Source organism: Vespa mandarinia, chromosome 14, assembly GCF_050613455.1.
Source record: "Vespa mandarinia isolate Hongniang chromosome 14, ASM5061345v1, whole genome shotgun sequence".
Classification (NCBI taxonomy): domain Eukaryota; kingdom Metazoa; phylum Arthropoda; class Insecta; order Hymenoptera; family Vespidae; genus Vespa; species Vespa mandarinia.
Genome location: NC_140823.1, coordinates 1647501 through 1667500, shown reverse-complemented (window position 1 = coordinate 1667500; position 20000 = coordinate 1647501). Strand labels below are relative to the sequence as shown.

Below are 20000 nucleotides of genomic sequence, written 5' to 3'. Positions count from 1 at the left end.
TATGCCTTTTGGACACCCTATATATATATATATTTATCGTATCCTTGAAACGCTTCTTCGTTTTTCAACGCGTCATGATTTATATTTCTTATATTTTGGAAAATCATTATCAAGAAAATATTGACTCATTAAGCAAAATGATATAACGAATTAAAATTTTTACTGAGATAATTTCATTTATCTTGCGATAAGTGTTAAGATTAAAATAAATAAATAATTATTATTGATATTATATGATAATAATCGAATAAATATAGATAATAATTGCTAAGTAATAACAATTAATATAATATATTAATTATCATATTAAATAAATAATGATATATAATAATGATAATAAATATAGTAATGATGATGCTGAAATGAATCATTTGTTTTTCACTTTAAAGTTAAGAATAAAAGATATAATTTTTTTAATCTAATTTGTTAGAAATCATCGATAACAATTTTCTCTTCGTTCGTATCATCGTATTAAACTTATTTCTATTGTTTTAAATAATTAAGATTAATAAGTTAGCTAATGACAACTTAATATTCTATCTTCGAATTATTAATCAAAGTATTAACTTTTGTTATAATTAGTTTGAATCTTATTCTCGCAAGAAAAGAAGAAAAAAAAAAAAAAAAGAAAATCTTGCAAATTCGTAAAGTTTACGTAAAGTAGGACATTATTAAATTATTGATTTAAAATGTTATTTCCCTATGAAATTAAGTTAAGTATTTTTATAAAGTAAAATTACATTAATTTAACATTAATTTATAAAGTAAATTATTACATTAAGTAATTACAGTTAGGAATTAAATTAAACGTTAGGAATGAAATTCACGGTAAATTAAATTTCCCAATCGAAAACGAATGACATTTATAAAGGCAATTGCATTTTTTCATCGAAAATTGATAATAAAAAGAAAAACAAACAAAAACAAAAAACAAAAAAAAAGAAAAAAAAAAGAAAAAAATAAATCGTTTCCGTAAGATTTAAATTAATTAACATATTATCAATTGACATTGATTTATAATGCAAGTTATTGCAGATTAAATATTAAAAAATATTTCATTCGAGTGAAATATTTTCGGGTAATAGCAGAGGACATATTTGACAACGTAAAACAAAACAAAAAATTTCCGATCGGTTTAATATATGAAAACAAAAGAAAAAAAAAACATTTGAAAAAGAAAAAGAAAAGAAGGACGAAGAAGAAAATAATAATAAAAAAAAAAACAAAAAAAAGAAGAAGAAAAAAAAAGAAAAAAGAAATAAATGTTTCTCAATGCATCTTAAAAATGTATATAAGATAAATACCGTAGGAGTCTCGTCTTATTCTTCGAGAATCGGAGATAGAAATTAAAGAACGTTGAGGATGTTAAATCGTGGAAGGTATTTTCATTTCATATTTTCACGCAATTCTTCTACGTAGAATTACACTCACACAGAAATAATCGTATAATATTCACTGGAATTTTTCACTCTCACAGAGGTGTACGACTTCCTCGACATTCGCATTTATTTCTATAAATTGAAAAGCATTTTATATCCTATCCGGTAGAATTTTATTATATTCTTCTATATATTAATAATCCTTTGCTTAATTTTCTCTTACATATTCATCATTTTTCGTTCTTCCTTTCCTTTACTTTTCTTTTCATCCCTTTCTTTTCCTTTCTTTTCTATTAGAGAAAAAAGAGCAATGACAAATTAAAATGTTTATCCTCTTGGAATAAGATTAAACGATTTTTCAATAAATATTGATTTTATAGTTATATTCAATATTATTCGAACGAAAAGAGAAATTTTAAATTTTAACAATTGAATACATCATAATAATCAACAATGGCTAACGATTGAAATATTATTATAAATTAGTAATTCAATATTCCCGTTGCTATAAGATAAAATGATTTATAAAAATTATTAAAATCAAATGAATTATAATATATTTGAAATAATAATATTAATGCACGAAAAATTTTCAATAGTTTTAATACTTTAATACGCACATACACATACACATTATTATTATCATTTATTTAATATGCTCGCATTATTATTACCATTCATTTTCTTCTTTTTTTTTTTCTGTTCTTGTTTTTCTTTTTTTCGAAACTTCCAATGAAAAATTATATCATATTTAAATACTTTAATTAAACGTTAAAACAGGAAGTAAGAAAAGTAAAATAATAGAAAAATTATAATACTCATTTCCATTTTTTTTTTCCCCATGAAATTTAATGAAAAAATTAAATTATTACAGACACGTTTAGATATTTCTAATGACAATAAAATTCAATTTAATCGATTCTAATAACATTTGAACAGTATAAATCGTATAAGACAATATTCAATCAGGAGAAAAATGTTATATAAAATTAATTCGATGTGTTGAATGTTTTAAAGTATTCAATGACGTGTTATTCGTTTTATCAAATGACGTGTTAACAATTTGAAAAATCAACGAGTAATTTATATGAAAATTATTTGTATGCACATATACGTATATATAAATAATTTTCATACACATACACACACACCGCACACATATATCTACGTATATTCGCAATAATAACCATAAATGTGCGTATATATTCAAGTCTGTCTAACGTCAATCATAAATACGATAGGCATACACGCAAACCTTTGAATATGTGCGTATCTTATTACCTTCACGCAATGTACAGCTCTCGGTAAGCATAAGCCGATTCTAGCAAACCGCAATTAGAGATAGATTGAGAATCCAACATAGATTAGAAAGGACCTTTGTAAATGTCCAATCACTATGCAATTACTGTGATGAAAAGATATCAATTATTATTGTCATTTTATATTCAATGAAATTCGTTAATTTACTTTGAAATCCTGCCCAAATTTTAAGGTTTTTTTCTAATACTTATATTTATATAACGCTTGCAGTTTAAACATTTAATTGAACGATACAATGAAAATAATTAATTAATTTATCTTTTTTTTTTTTATTTTTTTATTATATGAACATTACGAAAATTACATGAATATTATAGTTTCATATATATATATATATATATATATATATATATATATATATATATATTATTGTTTATAAATATTACAAAAATAATGCGTTTATTTGGTCAGTATTTTTTATTAATTAATGATAAATATTTTATCAAAACAAATAATTAATGTATATGAATATTTTGGTCGGAATAAATAATTAAATGTCAGGATTATGTTCGGATTTCGTTGGTTACATTATATACTATTTTATTATAAATACCATGATCATTTATTTAGAATACTGATCAAATGTATGTAATAAATACTAACTGATATAAATAGCAGACGAAAAATAATAATTTAAGTTTCATTGAAATATAAAGATTTTATATTATATGTAATTATAAATTTTTTATAAAGATGTACAGTTTTAAATGATTTTTTATATTTGATCTTAATAAAAAGTAAGCTGAAAGAGAGAGGGAGAGAGAGAGGGAGAATGAATGAATAAATGAAATGTAACAAAATTTTACATGCAGTATATTTAACATAAAAAAAATATATTGTAATAAGAATTGAAAAAATTTGATTGACCTTAGAGATCTTAAAAATGATCGAGGCTATTCTATATCCAAATGAAAAAAGAAAAAAAAAAAAAAAAAAGAAGAAAAGAAAATTTTGTATGAAACGTAATAAAAGTGCTTTTTGTAATTTTAATTAAATTTATCAGAATTTCGTTCGATTATTATTACAATATGGCATTCATATTATCATAAACATATTACATTTAATATATGGTGCATATACCAATAGTTGCATTTAATCCATAAAAGTAAAATGAACAGAATAGGTATAGCTATTACAGAAAATTAGTATAATAATATTAACATAATGGTAATACGTGAAAATTTTCCCCAGTGGAATCGAGATTGAATAAAATAATGTCGGTAGTTACATATAAAAATGATTATACATATATATATATATATATATATGTGTGTGTGTATATACGCATATATATATATATATATATATATATATATATATATAGATACATAACTTATAGTATAATTAATATATAATTAATATAACCGTATAATATAATGTTATACATTAATAACATTGATTATATAACAAGAATATAAAGATAATTTTGTAATTTTCAAATAATATAATTTTCTTTTCTCTCTCTCTCTCTCTCTCTCTCTCTCTCTCTCTATCTATCTATCTTTCTCTTTCTTTTTTTTTTGTTATGAACGAACGATAAAAAATTAACTCACGATAGTATTTTGAAATTGAACATGGACCATTTTCACGAATAAGATGTAAGTTCGAATATGGTATTAATTTATTTTAATAAATAAATTGATAATTGAAAATGATCATGGTTGGAAATATGAAATATTATATGATAAAAATATGTTGAATGCTTCCATAGAAAATTATTTGATCGGGAATATAGTTAGTGTTTATTATTAAGTATCGTCGTGCTCGAGAGGAGTAAAAAAAGGGTCACTGATAAGCATGCTGACGTGTGTCGAGACAGAGCCTTTTTTAAATATTTGCTGGCACGACCGCTTTAGATATTGACAGGCGACAATACACGTGGTTCTATTTTCTTATGAACGATGAACGAAGCTACGCTGCTTGGTAGGGGGGGAGGTGGGCGGGTTTGTTAGCAATCTCATCTCTATTTATCGAACTAATTTGTATGCGACGAACGAACCCGTGAATAAAACTCTTCTCACACTAAAGAGAGACATCTACCTACACACACAAATATATATATATATATATATATATATATATATATATATATATATTCAAAGATTGAACGTCTCCTTATCGAAAATTTATCTTCTTTCATAACGATCTCAAAGTTTATGCTATTATTTTTTATTTATGATGAAAAGGAAATAGCGAATTATATAATCGATATTTAATATTACTTACTAGTCAGTAATCATATATATATACCCTGTATATATATATATATATATATATATATATATATATATACATACGTATACATATATTTATACAGGATATTTCAAAGAAAAGGGTCCAGCAGAATTATTATTAAATCTAATGATTTTATCGAAAAACGTAAGGAGGTATAGATTTTGCTTTTAAATCCTTTAATTTTTGAACTTAAAAATTTTTCTAATTTTTAAATTTTGTTTTGAAATTTTTGAATTTCACCGATAGATAAATTTTGTTTTTGAATATGCGAGAATAATTCCTAAATATAAATTCATTCAATTTGAGAAAAATTCTCTTAAATGTTTTCTACTGTAAGAGAGAGGTCAAATGGCATATATCATTCGAAATTAATTTAATGTTCTTTTAAAATGATACTACTTTTGTTTCCTTTAATTTTTTTTCTTTTTTTTCTTTTTCTTTTTTTTTTTTTTTTTTTTTTTAATTTTGACTCAATAGCTCTCGTGAAAATTCTTCATGTGAATTTTTAGAAACAATGAAACTTTTCGTACGGACATTATTTATATATCGAATTATTAATTAATTAGTTCGAAATAAGATAAACGATTAGAGGAAACAAATTATTTCTTTCATTTTAATTTTTTCCTGATACGTTGTTGACTAATACAAAAGATGTATCGTGAGATAGACAGACAGACAGAGAGAGAAAGAGAGAGAGGGAAAGAGAGAGAGAGAGAGGGAAAGAGAGAGAGAGAGAGAGAGAGAGAGAGGGAAAGAGAGAGAGAGAGAGAGAGAGAGAGAGAGAGAGAGAGAATAAATAAAGAAATGATAAAGAAATTATAATCATCGCACATCTTTTTCTTTCGTATTTATATATCGTATAAAGAAAAATAATGCTATAAGTATGTTTAATTTGAATATTATCTTATAGAAAGAACGTCTATGATTACGATTATTATTATATAATAAGAATACGAATATACGATTATTTCTTTGTTATCTTATTTTTTTTTAAATAATAAATTTTTATCGTTACGTGATAATGGAGAATGAAAAGAAAGAAATAAAAAATTTATACATTTTACGAATGGTATGATTGAGAGAGGAATAAATGAAACTAGATGCAATCTTGATTTCTTTCATCAAATATATTACTTTTATTGACATTTTTGAGATATTGAAATTTTTATAGGATCTAAAACGTAGACGTGACTGACACCTCTACGTTTTATTTAATTAATTGATATAGGCATTGTCGATTTATACAAAATACATTCTACTTGAAAGTAAAAAATACCAGTTAGAAATTTATGAAATAGAGAGAGAAAGAAAGAAAGAGAAAGAGACAGAGAGAGAGAGAGAGAGAGAGAGAGAGAGAGAGAGAGAGAGATAAGATTTAAACGCAGCTGATCAGACATATATATATATATTTATTTATTTATTTATTTTATCTGTTCATATACTTACGTGTTTGTTTAATGAAGTTTATCTTAGAATTATATAAAATACTATGTTTACGAATTATAATCATTAAATACGATACACAGAGAAAGATCAATAAACCTCTTTGGTTTCTATCATATATCTACTTCGACGATCATAACAACGATTTGAAACAATATTTATCGCTCTTATTCCTATCGTATTAGTATTCGAGTATCGTCGCACGCGGATAGCAAATACGAATGTGTATTCGCAGTAATTCGATAAAATGACGAGTAGTTTCAGTTAAAAAACTTCAAACTCGATTATCCGCCATGTCTAATTAACGCGTTGTCGTGTTACTTCGCTGCTTTTCTCTCTCTCTCTCTCTCTCTCTCACTCTTTGTGTTCTGCCACACACCGTTCACTTTGTTGCCTTAGGGAAAATAAACATCGTTCGAATTAACAGAACAAATTTTCCTTCTCTTCCCTTCGAGAATATCTTCCTCTCTCTCTCTCTCTCTCTCTCTCTCTCTCTCTCTTTCTGTCTTTCTCTCTCTCTCTCTCTCTCTCTCTCTCTCTCTTTCTCTCCCTTTCTCTCTCTCCCTTTTTTTCCTTTAGTTTCTCTCTATCGCCGTCTCGTTCACTCTCTCTTATAACAATTAGTATATTATTTACAATCGAGAGAAAAGGTATCGTTTAATTGCTTCCTTCGGATTTATTCAGAAATTAAAATAATCACATAACTATGAAATATTAGTAATTTTGAAATGTTACCAAATTATTCCACTTCGGAAAGATAATTCGGTAAAGCTCGGTTAAGCCGGCTAACACGATGTTGGAAAATCGTCTAGTGATTTATTCATTTTCCGAGAGAATTGCAATTAAAACATTTATAATCGGTTAAATTGTACAAAATCCAAATGATGAATTCCTTTTTTTTTCTCTTTTTTTTTTCTTCTTCTTTTTTACATCGTACCTCATCGATTCCATCGTTGATCATGTTTTATATAAATGATCTGCATTAACGATCACTTTAGACAAATTATTTTATCTAAATTATGATATTGAAAAGGAAAAAAGAAAGAATGAAAGAAAGAAAAAGAAAAAAAAAAAGAGAATGATTTTCATAATATAAGAACTGTTCGTCGAAAGATAATATTACGAGAAAATTTGTTGATAAATTTTTAATAATTTATTTATCATATATAACCGATTATTCCACTCAAATGGATTTAAATTTATAATGTATAAATAATATTATATAATATATAAAATATTTATTTATTTATTTATTTATTTATTTATTTATTTATTTATTTATTTATTTATTTATTTATTTATTTATTTATTTATTTATTTATATCTATTAAACATCTATATATTAAACGTAAATAATCATTAATATATTTATTTTTCTTAATTAATATAATTAGTGATTATAAAGAAATATATGAAACATAATGATATAATTAATATTATAGTATTAATATATTACTATATGAATAATATAATTAAGTTATTAAATTGGATTTCTATTCGACGATGAAAAATTTGATTTTGATTGGAAAATAATTCATATATATGTACATACATATATACATATGCATTGGTTGCTCATCGTTTAACATTAACAAAATTCATGAGAAATTTAACGAGAACGTGCTTGTTCATCGTACAGAAACGAATAGAGAGATAAAGATATATCATCGAGGTAACGTGACAACGTTCACGGAGACGTGGAAGAACCGCATGGAAGCTCATTATTATAATACGAATGTTTCTACTGTAGGAAAGCAGTGGTAAAGCATTGCATTAATATTCATATCTGTAACGGCTACGATCACGAGGAGGATGAGATTTAAGGGTATGAAAATGTTATTGAAATGAAACTAATCTCCTCCCCTATCTCTGCATGACAATCATACGAAATATGATTCAAATGTAATTTACCCTTATTTTATATACCTGTGTAGACATAGGAAGTTACTTATCTAGATAGATACATACGTACATAAATAGATACTTTTTTTTATATTATTTTTAAAAATGACTATAAACGATAAATTTTTTGTCTTTTTTTTTTTATTTTTTTTTTTTTTATTTATCTTATTATCGGTATATCTTTAATAATTATAATTTTTTTAATGATAGTAAATAGTATATATATATATATATATATATATATATATATATAACTATAGAACTTGTTTATTTACCTATAAATGGAATATTCGTAATTCTTTGTTTACTACCATTAAAAAAAAAATATATATATATATTTGTATTAGAAATTTTCTTATTCGTTAATTATTAAATTTTTTTCTTCAAAATACACTCCAAGATCAATGACATTAATACTTTCTTTTTTTCGTTTTCTTTTTCCGTTCTTAAATAAAATTTCTTGGTTATATCAAGAAATATTTTTTGATATGTTAAATAGGATTAGATGATCGACGATAACTTTTGCTTATATCTTATAATCTTATAATATGCAAACTGTTGATCTTTTCAATATCATTTATAACAGCTAAACTTTCGTTTTATCATTGACTACATAAAAGAAGTTATGATCTAAATTAAAAAAAAAAAAAAGAATAAAAAAAGAAAAAAAAACAGAAAGAAAAAAATAAAAATGCATTAAATCTTCAAAACGGCATTAGCAATGATCAATCACGATAATGCGATTGTATTAAATAATTTCAATTTTTAATCTTTTCACGTGAATATATACATACATACATATATACATATCACTTTGTAATTCTATTCTATCATATATTATTGTTCCATTCTAATCTGTATTTAATATTCAATAATTAATTTAATATCATTCAGTCTTATTCAATGTCAGTCAATAATTATTTTCTCTTCTATTATATTCTATTTATTTTTCTTCTCTCATTTTAATCTATATTCAATTATCGATAACTAGTTCAATATCGTTCAATATCAATCAATGTTTTGTAATCAATCAGTAATCAGTAATTAAAATCAGTCTTTTGATAATTAATATTATTATTGTATATAATCTGTTATCTATTGTAACAAAGTATAATTAAATCGAAGATATTATATAACCACATAATCATGTTATAAAAAAATTAATATGTTTTTACTTAATATCTAATATATATACACAAACACAAACACACACACACACACACACATATGTATATGTATATGTATATGTATATGTATATGTATATGTATATGTATATGTATATGTATATGTATATAATACGATTAAATTCAAAGAACGAGGATTTTAAAAAGGAGGATGAAATCTCAATCGGATCTCAATCCGGATAATAGGACGAGGTTTCTGGTTTTCGGGTTGTCGATATTCCGATATCTCCACGAGAACGGCGGCGAGTGTACAGAGCGCGCGTTGTTGCAGGAAATTGTAGGTACACCCAGAAATGTAACACGTTTGTGGAATGCGGTTGATTGCAAGTCGAGAACCCAATTTGCCAAACTCAAGTTCGTCGTTAGGGTGTGAGTTTGCCGCAAGGACGTTACGCCGTTCTATTGAAGTTCTACCAGCTGACGTTATTACCCGGCCTTGGAATAGGTACGAACCACGTCGAAGACGGATATTATGGATTTACAACCTTTCTCTCTATGAGGTTAACATCAACGACGAGATATTTAACCTCGAAGACTCTCGAATTGCATACGATTCATGCTATCCGATTTTCCTTTAGGCTTACCGATCTCTCGCTGACCTAGTCAGCTTGATTGAATGTGAGTTTGACTGAATATGAGCCAGACATTCAATCATTTCAATAACACATTGTATTTCAATTATTTGATATTATATGGTGTTTATGTATACGCGCGTCTGCGTGTTTGTGTGTTCGTGTGTGTGTGTGTGTCTAAAAGAATGAAAAAATTTTTGGTAGAGGAAAAATTTTTGGAATTTATTTTTTCGTTTGATTCGCCAATCGATCATACCGATCGTTACGTCGTTTGTATTAATTTTTTTTTTCTCTTTTTATACAATTTGTATTCGATATCACAATGATTATAATTTCGATAGATTATTTTATAATTTTTTTTTTTGCTTGAATTACGTTATATATGGCAATGAAATAAATCTTAAGATCGTTTAATTGAATTATTTATAATACATTTATAATTGAAATCGGAAGGACATAAATATGATAGAGATTCATTTTATTTTTATCAGTATGAACTTTTGAACTGTTATAAAAAAAATTTATATTTAATAATATAAATGTGTAATTTGATTAGACAGTTCTGTAATTATCTCAGGGAATATAATTTTAAGATTTTCAAGAGAATATTATTAGATAATTTTTCAAGTGGATTATTTTAATTACTTGTCAAACGATTTCAGTTCGATTAAAATTTTTTCATAATATCAATATTCAAATTCTATTTTATATTTTAAGATAAATCAATTCGACAGATATAATATAATTTTATATTGAAAATATTTTTAAAGAATAGAACTTTTTTTTATTGGAAAATTTTTGAAAGTCGATACGTTAACCCAAATAAAAAGAAAATAATCAATTTTTGTAAAACAAATTTTTCTTTGGCTTGTAATCTTGTTAATTCTGTAAATTTTAAGTTAAACAAAAAAATCGATCACCTTTTTATATAACAAGATTGCTATTGGATGTTTTTCTCGTTACATTATATTCCTTTGATTTGTAGTTTGATAATATATGAAAAAAATTAGATTGAAACATTTCGAAAAGTTACAATTGATTTTTAATATCATTTAAGAATTTTTGGGCTATCCTTTAATGCAATAATATAGATAATTGTATGCGAAATAAAGATAATTTTTTTTAAGCTTTTTAAGAATACTAACACACACATATATACGTTTAGTAACTTTGAAAATTTAATTATGAGAATGTTATGTTTATATATGTATATGTATATATGAAATTAATATTAAAAAAAAATTTTTTTATTCATTGAATTACTATTGATTTAATATGAATGAACTATAACCTATATACATATATATATTTTTTTAAATAAGATCTAATGATCTAATTTACATACATAGATTTATATATATGTATATGCATATATATTCTTAATGTGCTATTAAAATTTTATTCATTCCTTTAATTTCGAATGGATAAAAAAATGAAGGAGGTATACCAAAAAAAAAAAAAAAAAGAAAAGAAAAGAAAAACAAGAGTAATAAAAATCACATCATTTTTTCCAACTTAAAAGTGAAAAAGAAAAAAGAAAAAAAGATCCCTTCGAAGAAAGGTTAACTTAAACTTAACTTATTTTCTTCTCGATACTTTTGTTTCTAAAATAGAAGAAAAAGTCCTTTTTACGTTGGTGGGAACAATCCGTGTTAAAAGTACAGAAACAAGTAGTACTTTGGGATTTCACTGTAAAACCTTTAGTAGGACATCATTCACACGCTGTAGTAAAGTTCGAAGTTAATGCGGTTACACCTTTCCCGTTACAAAGTAACACCATGATATAATAACGTTCATGAATGAGCTTGCTAAAGTACAAGAGTTTGTGGTTTATGTTTGGTAAGATAAGCCATATGGGTTCAAGCCTTGAACCTTGATCCTCGAGCTTTGAGAGATTAGTGTCGAGGTAAACTATCGATGATGATTTTTCTCCTTTTCCGTATCGTTCTGTTTTTTTCTTTTTCTTTTTTTTTTTTTCTTTTTCCATTATTTCTCAATTTGATTCGTTTCTTCTCTTTCTTTTTCTTTTCTCTTTTTCTTTCTTATTCTTTTCTTATTTTCTTTTTTTCTTTTTCTTTTTCTTTCTTCTTTCCTCCTAATTTCGAAATTTTCAAAAACACGTGTCTACAAGTCGAGAAAAAAGAAAAAGAAATAGAAATGAAAAAAAAAGAAAAAGAAGAAAAAAAAAAGAAAAAAAAAATAGAGGAAGATAGAAAAGGAATGAGAAATAAATGTGGCAAAAGTCACGATGAAGTTTTGCGGAATCAACGAGTGTGAATTTTCTAGAATTAAATAGAACCGTAAGTTTGTTTTACAGATATTTACTTGAATTTACGCGCAACGTTAGAGCTTTACAGTATTAAATGATGGACGGCCATTTCTACTCTACCGTTTGGAGGTGAATCGAAAGTTCAAAGAGAGGATACAGAAAGACAGACAGACAGACGAATAGACAGACAGACAGACGAATAGACAGACAGACAGATGGATGGACATACAGACAGAGGAAAAGAGAAAGAGAAAGAGAGAGAGAGAGAGAGAGAGAGAGAGAGAGAGAGAGAAAGAGAGAGACAAACAGAGTCATAGATAAATAGACATCTAGAGAGAGAGAGAGAAAGAGAGAGAGAGAGGGAGAGAGAGAGAGAGAGAGAGAAAGGTATATCTAGAAGCAAATGGACAAACCGTACAGTGTAAACCATTACTATTGGGCTTATCAAAGCGACTCACATGACTGGACAATGGGTATTATGTAAATGAACCGTAAAATTATTGTACCCTTCGACATGAATGACCCAACAAACCCCAGGTCTGAACTTTCCAATAAACGTCGCACAGCTAACGCGCGTTCAATGATCGATAGAAAAATATGTCTGACTTTTTCTCCTTCTTTATTTTTCTTTCTCTTTAGTTCTCGTTCATACTATTTTATCCAAGAACCTAACTATATATATATATATATATTAAAAATAAGAAATAAAATAATGATAACCCGATAAATATTGTAATACAAGAAAGATATTTTATTTTTATACGTTCGTATATATAAAGAATAAAATTATTTGTAATATTTATATTCTTTCGTCCTTCAATTGTAATGAATATAAAGTACCGATATCTGTTTACATCTTGCGTGTTATTTCGTATTTATTGTAAGATATAAGAAGTAGGATATAAGAAGGACAAAGATCTATGTTGATTTATTGATATATTATTGCCGAGGTATCAGTCGTTCTTGAGAACTAGTGAGTGACGGTTCTTGTGAAGAATTCTCAAAGTTCTCATAGAGAGAATTTTCAAAATTTTCATTGTATATATTTTTAATATATAACATTAGTAATAAATCGTATTAGATATGTATTCATGAAATTATATCAATAAAAGTGAAACTTATAATTAATATACTTATAATTTTTTTTTTTTTATTAATTATCTTGTATCAATTATATATTAATTATATTACGATAAAGAGAATAATATTATTATGCGTATAAAGAAACATAAGAAATATATTATGCAATATTTTATTTATAATATTTACGTTATTTTTCGTCTTTTCTTTTTATCGAATCGATAGAGTATAGTGCTGATATCTTTTTTTTTTACATCTTGCGTGTCGTATCATATTCATTGTAAAATATGAAGTAAAGCGAAGATCTCTGTTACATATTTTATTGATAGATCAATGCCGAGGAAATACTCGTTCTAGAGACAGATAGTGAACACAAAGGAGGAGAATTCTCTAAGGTTTTTCCATCGTATTCTTTTTAATATATAATATTTTATATTTGAACATATGGAGATACACTCCGGATAAACCGATAGAACACCATAGAACCACAAAATTACTTTAGATATATAATTTTTGTACATTGTATTTCTTTGGCTTTCTTTTTTCTTTCTTTCTTTTTTTTTTTTTTACTTCTTACGTCATGTATTTAATCGTTCCTTCGTATTCGATATTTCGTAAAATTGGTATGCATGTAAGAATGCAATTTTATCATTAATGTAATAAAATATATATATTTATAATATATATATATATATATATATATATATATATATATATTTATTTATGTACTTATATACTTTCTATCTTTTTCACTTTTATTAGATATCTTTAATTATTAATTATATATTAATATTATTGCAGTAAAGTATCATACCGTAATCATATACGTAATAAATTATAATTATATATATATATATATATATATATATATTTCTTTTTATTCTATCATTTGTAATATATCATTTATTCTATAGTACAGTATAATTATATTTCATTCACAGTATAATTAATATACGATATACATATATATATATATATTTATATATATTTATATATTTATTTATATATTTATATATATAATATATTTATATCATTAAAAAGAGAAAAAGATAGAAAAAGAAAACAAGAAGAAATTATATATTGTAGTACAAATATAATACAATTAATACTATAACATATACATTATATAATTTTTCATATAGATAAACTTCAGTTATCTGAATTAAATCATTAATTAAAAATAATGAAATAATAATTCGTTTTCAATTGAGAAGTTAATTTCCGTAATGATAAAAAAAAAAAAGAAGAAAAAAGGAAAAGAAAAAAAAAATAAAGGAAAGAGAAAAAAAAAAGAAATAAACGTAAAATATAAACAAAGAGTAACGTCGTAATAAACGTGAAATTATTATAATTCGTTGGAACCGTTGGTTTCTCTACGATGAGATACGTACTAACGTTTCACTTGAGGAGCAGCAAACGGAAACAGGAAACGATCCTTCGAATAGATGTCCTCGAATGCGCTGGTGAAATTTATGTTTGCTCAGCAGGCGGCTTTCTCAAGAGTCTCCTCTCGGTTCTATATCACTCTATCCGAAAAGAAATGGGATTACGGGATCGTCGGAAAGAGGGATGGAGTTAAGATCGGTTTACCGTATTTCCCTTTTTGGAATAATTGCTATTACATATATAAACAGACATACACACACACACACTAACACGTTCACCATATATATGGTTTATGAGTAAAAGAAAATTCTTATTGGAAATTTCGATGTTCGTTGAAAGAAAATAAGATGTTTCTAGTTAGTCGAAATCGAAGTTAGGAACATAGTTCGAAGTTTTTGCTTCGATTCAATGGATATCGTTCTTTCTTTCTTTCATTCTTTCTATCTTTCTTTCATTCATTCTTTCATCCTTTTCCTTCTTTCTTTCTTTCTTTCTTTCTTTCTTTCTTTATTTCTACAAGTAACGTCGAAGACAAGAAAAGGTGAACGTTTTTATGGTATACCCCATATCCGACAAACTTATCCAAGAGAAAAGTACGTGCTCGAGTTGGTTTGTAAGGTATAATTGAATGTCTTTGTAACTTCTTTCGAACGCACATACACCAGTAGATAAGTAGTTAGATATAGGTATGTTACTTTTCAATTCTTTTCGAAAACGTTTCCTTCTAACAATCAATTGAATCGCATAAAAGTCACTCCATTCTAAAGAACGTTCGTTTAATTTCAATTGTTCACGGATCTTCTTCTTCTTCTTCTTCTTCTTCTTTTTTTTTTTTTTATTCCTCCTTCTCCTCTTCTTCCTTCACCTTTTCTTTCCTCTCTCTTTCTTCCTCTTGAATTTTATTTCTTATCTTTTGACAATCGATCAAAAGTTTCATTTCAAAGTCGATTACTTGACACGCGATTGGATAGGATGACTATGTGTACGTAAATAATACGTCACTTTTTGTATCCTCTTTTAGAAATGGTTGTTAGAGTAATAAAATACTTTTAATAGAATAACACAATGACGTAGAATGCACATGAGGAAAAAATAATTTAAAAGGCGAGACGAAGTTTCGTAGTATTTACTTTTTCAAATATAGGTACGTACATATATATATATATATATATATATATATGTATGTATGTATGTATGTATGTATGTATGTACGTATAACACTTACGCGTTCATACGTTATAACGTCTAAAACGTGTGACTAAATTGTCGCTTTCGTACTAACTTAAGCATTGAGAACTCTACGGCTAAACGCCAAGGAGAAAGTGCTTTTAATGGGACGTACTGGTACTCATAAGTGTACCGAAACTGCACGAGTGTACTCCTCGTGTACTCGTCGTCAACGTTTACTCGTTAGTACCTACCATGTAAATATATGCAGTTGCATTCCGTACCTAGAAGAAGATTTGAGAAAAAAAGATGATAGAGAGAAAAGTCGTAAGATGCAATTTAATTACTCGAATGACAGCTCAATGTATGGTGCACGTAACAATTGTAGCTTTTTAATCGTTCGTCTCTAAAATGGGGAAAAAAAAAGAAAAAAAATAAAAATTAATGGAAACGTTATTAAATACGAATAGTCTTTAAAGAAAGAAAAAAAAAAAAAAAAAAAAAAAGAAAGATAAAAAAATAATAAAGAAGAAAGAGGATAGTGGGTGGGGGAGTATGGGTGACGATAGAAATAGTTGGAATAAATTTGAATTAACTCAAAACGATTGAATTAATATATCGATCTTTAATATCTTAATTTTATCGTGAAAGGATAAAATGTAAGAATGTAAATTCCAATCTTTTTTTTTCCTTTTTTTTTTTTTCTTTTTTTTATTCGTAGACAAGGACAAAACGATTCGAATAATATTAAACGACGAGGAAAGACGAATAGATTTTGTAGAAAGAAAAAGGAAAAAGAAGAATGGGGATTAAGAAGAATATCCAAATATAAATGTTAAATCGTAATCTTAAAGTTAACTTAGAATTTTATTTCTAGAGAAACTAAATTAGATGATTTGAATGATATATAAAACTTAGAACATTTAGAACAGACAAATTGTAGAAGAAAGTATGACGATTAAGTTAAACGAGTATCTAAATATAAACGTTTAATCGTATTTTAGACGGATTATATCGGATGAAACTTTCAATTATATTAATAGGTAATGGACACGACGATTCGAATCATATGAGACAGAAAAGGAGGAGGGGAAGGAAGTGAAAAGGGTGGGAAGGGAAGGGGGGAAAGGCGGTAAAAATGGCAAACGGTAGAAAAAAATTCGATTGAGTTTAAAATATCGAAATATAACTATTATTAACGTATCTTTATTAACGTGACATTTAACAGAACAGAGTGATACGTAATTTCGTAGAACAATAAAGGAAGTAAGAAAGAGAGAGAGACAAATTGTGCAAGAAAATCCGAACCAGTTGAAAATATCTGGTTAAATAGATTTTTAATCTCATTTAGAAAGAATAGAAATAATGAAAACCTTTATTAAATCAGAACAAGCTCGAACAAGATTGAAATGTATAAAATAATAAAGGAGAAGAAGAGAGATAAGTTAGACAGAGGTATATAACGAGCAAAATGTCAAATACAAAATATGTAAGTTTTGTTTTTTGATCGTATCTTATGAGAGAAAATATATGATGGAAAAGTTTTTGGTTTTATTCGTGGACAAAGAACAGGAAGAGATTCGAGCGTTTTAAGAAAACGTGAAAAGTCTGAAAAGATCTCTCAAGAATATCTTAATATAACTTTTTAATCGTGTATTAAAAATATATATATATATATATATGTATATATATACTTTTTATATTATATAATGAAAATTTCATTTTTATTTGTAATGTCGAGAAACTGAAAAAGTTAAGTACATATAAATTATAGCATTTTAATCACGTTTTATAAGATAACTATAGGATGAAATTTTAAGCTTCATTCGTAGAAAAAAAAAAAAAAAAAAACAAGAAAAGAAAAGGACGTAGATACGAGTTATAATAGAATGAAGAAAGACAGAAAGGATTGTAAAGGAAAGTTTAAAGATGTCAAAAATATCTAAATAAAGACTTTGTATAACTGTGTCTAAGAGGGCGAAGTAAAATAAAATAGAATCTCATAGTTTCTTCGTAGCGAAGTATGTATACGAAGATTTAAGATGCAGAAAATAGGGAAACATAAAGAGAGAGAGAGAGAGAGAGAAAGAAAGAGAAAGAGAGAGAAAGATAAGGATGAACGGATTGTCTAAGGCACAGAAGAAAGTTTAAAGGAGTCAAAGAGATCTGAGAGATTCTGAGTATAACTTTTTAAACTGTGTGTATAAGAAGTAGAAAATAATGGAACTTTTTCTTGATAGCTAAGAAAACGATGATCCATAGTTATAATACACAACTAAGAAAGAGAATGTCGTTGTCGTACTTGTATGTATATGTAGGTAAAAGAAACTTTGAAAAATTTTCAAATACTTTAGGTATAACTTTTTTTAACTACGAATCTTCGAATAGTAAAAAAGAAAAAAAAAAGAAAAAAGAAAGAAGAGAAAAGAAACATAATGGAAAGTCGAGTTTTCTTTTGTATTTAACAGAACAGTGATCCCGAGGTTTATAAAACAACAAAGAAAAAATAAAAAAAAAAAATAGAGAGAGAGAGAGAGAGAGAAATGGATTGTGCAAGAAAGTCTAAAGTAGTCGAAAATATCTATAGTACGTATAGATTTTCAACCTCGTTTAAAGAAGTATTTGTAAAAAAAAAAAAAAAAAAAAATATAATACAACGTCGAGCTTTATTTCGTGAAAAAAAAAAAGAAAGCTTTGTGTGATCTCTCTGACATACAAAACTAAGAGAAAATTAGAAAGAAGAACAAATTATTGTCGGAATGTTTTTTGAGAAAATCGAAAAAGGAAACAAAGAAAAAAAAACATATATTTAGCTTCTCGAATAATTTAGTCTAAGAATAAAAAATAAACGTAATGGAACCTTGTATTTTTCTCTCTTTTCTCTTTTTTTTTTTTTTTTCTTTTTTTACTCGTTCGTATAAAGAGTGATTCAAGACGTATGGAACGATAAAGAAAGAAAAGATAAAAACAGAAAAACAAGCAAAAAAAAAAGGAAAAAAAAAAGATGAAGAGTTGAAAGAAAGTCTAAAGATAGATCGAAAATATCTCAGGTGTCTTTATATCTCGTTTTTTCTCATTTTAATCTCATTTAAAAAGGAAAAATTAAATAGTATCTTTATTGTTTTTTTTCATTCTCAACGGGAAACACGGATAATTTCATACCGTATATAAAACTAATAATGTCGTTTCTATAAGACAGCAAACGAATAAGAAGGATATAAATGTATAAAAGAAAATCTGAAAAAAAGAAAAAAAAAATTCATTGAAGTATCACCATAGATCCTATACTATTAGTATCTTTTCGAGTCTATCTAAAAAAAAAAAAAAAAAAAAAATAAATCAAAAACATAATGGAATCTCGAGTTATCTTTTCTGTAATCAAGAAAAAAGAACGATGATGTATATATAGGAGGATGTATAGAGAGATAACTAATAAAAGAGAAAAAAAAACAAAAAAAAAAAAAGAAAAAAAAAGAGAAAAAAGAAAAAGAAAGGGAGAAAGAAAGAAAGAAAGAAAGAAATAAAGACAAATAGTGAAGGAAAATCTGAGAAGAAAATATAAAATATCCTGGACATAACTTTTTAACCGCGCTTGAGAGAAAGGTGGAAAAAGATATAGAAAATGGTACCTCCTCGTGTTTCCTTTCGCGTAAAAAAAAAAAAAAAAACGTAATGTGATCCAAGAGGCTTATATATATATATATATATATATATATATATATATATATATATATATATATAAAAGAGAGTAAAAAAAAAGAAATAAAAGAAAGAAAAAAAAAAAAGAAAAGGAAGGAAAAGAAGACAAAAAGAGATAAAAAGGAAAAAAGAAGTAAGAAAAATAAAATGCCACGAGAGAAACAATAACGACAAGAAAAACGAAGTCGCAGAATATATCCGTAGAAAAAGTAACGGCGATGCTTCGATCGTAGATAATAATGTAAGCGCGAGACTATGGGGAACAACGTCACTACGTGTAAAGATTAATGGTTATAGGAGTATTATTCTTACTCGAATGGCCGTACTCTGGTCAACGAGTGAACGTGGCTAACGGTCCATTCC

General features: G+C 26.0%; 1 protein-coding gene across 3 annotated transcripts in view; it reads left to right on the top strand.

Moving 5' to 3' along the window:
• LOC118439926 (opioid-binding protein/cell adhesion molecule homolog) overlaps nucleotides 1-20000 on the top strand; it is a 129952-nt gene that overhangs the window by 3073 nt on the left and 106879 nt on the right. The gene's annotated exons all lie outside the window — the stretch shown is intronic.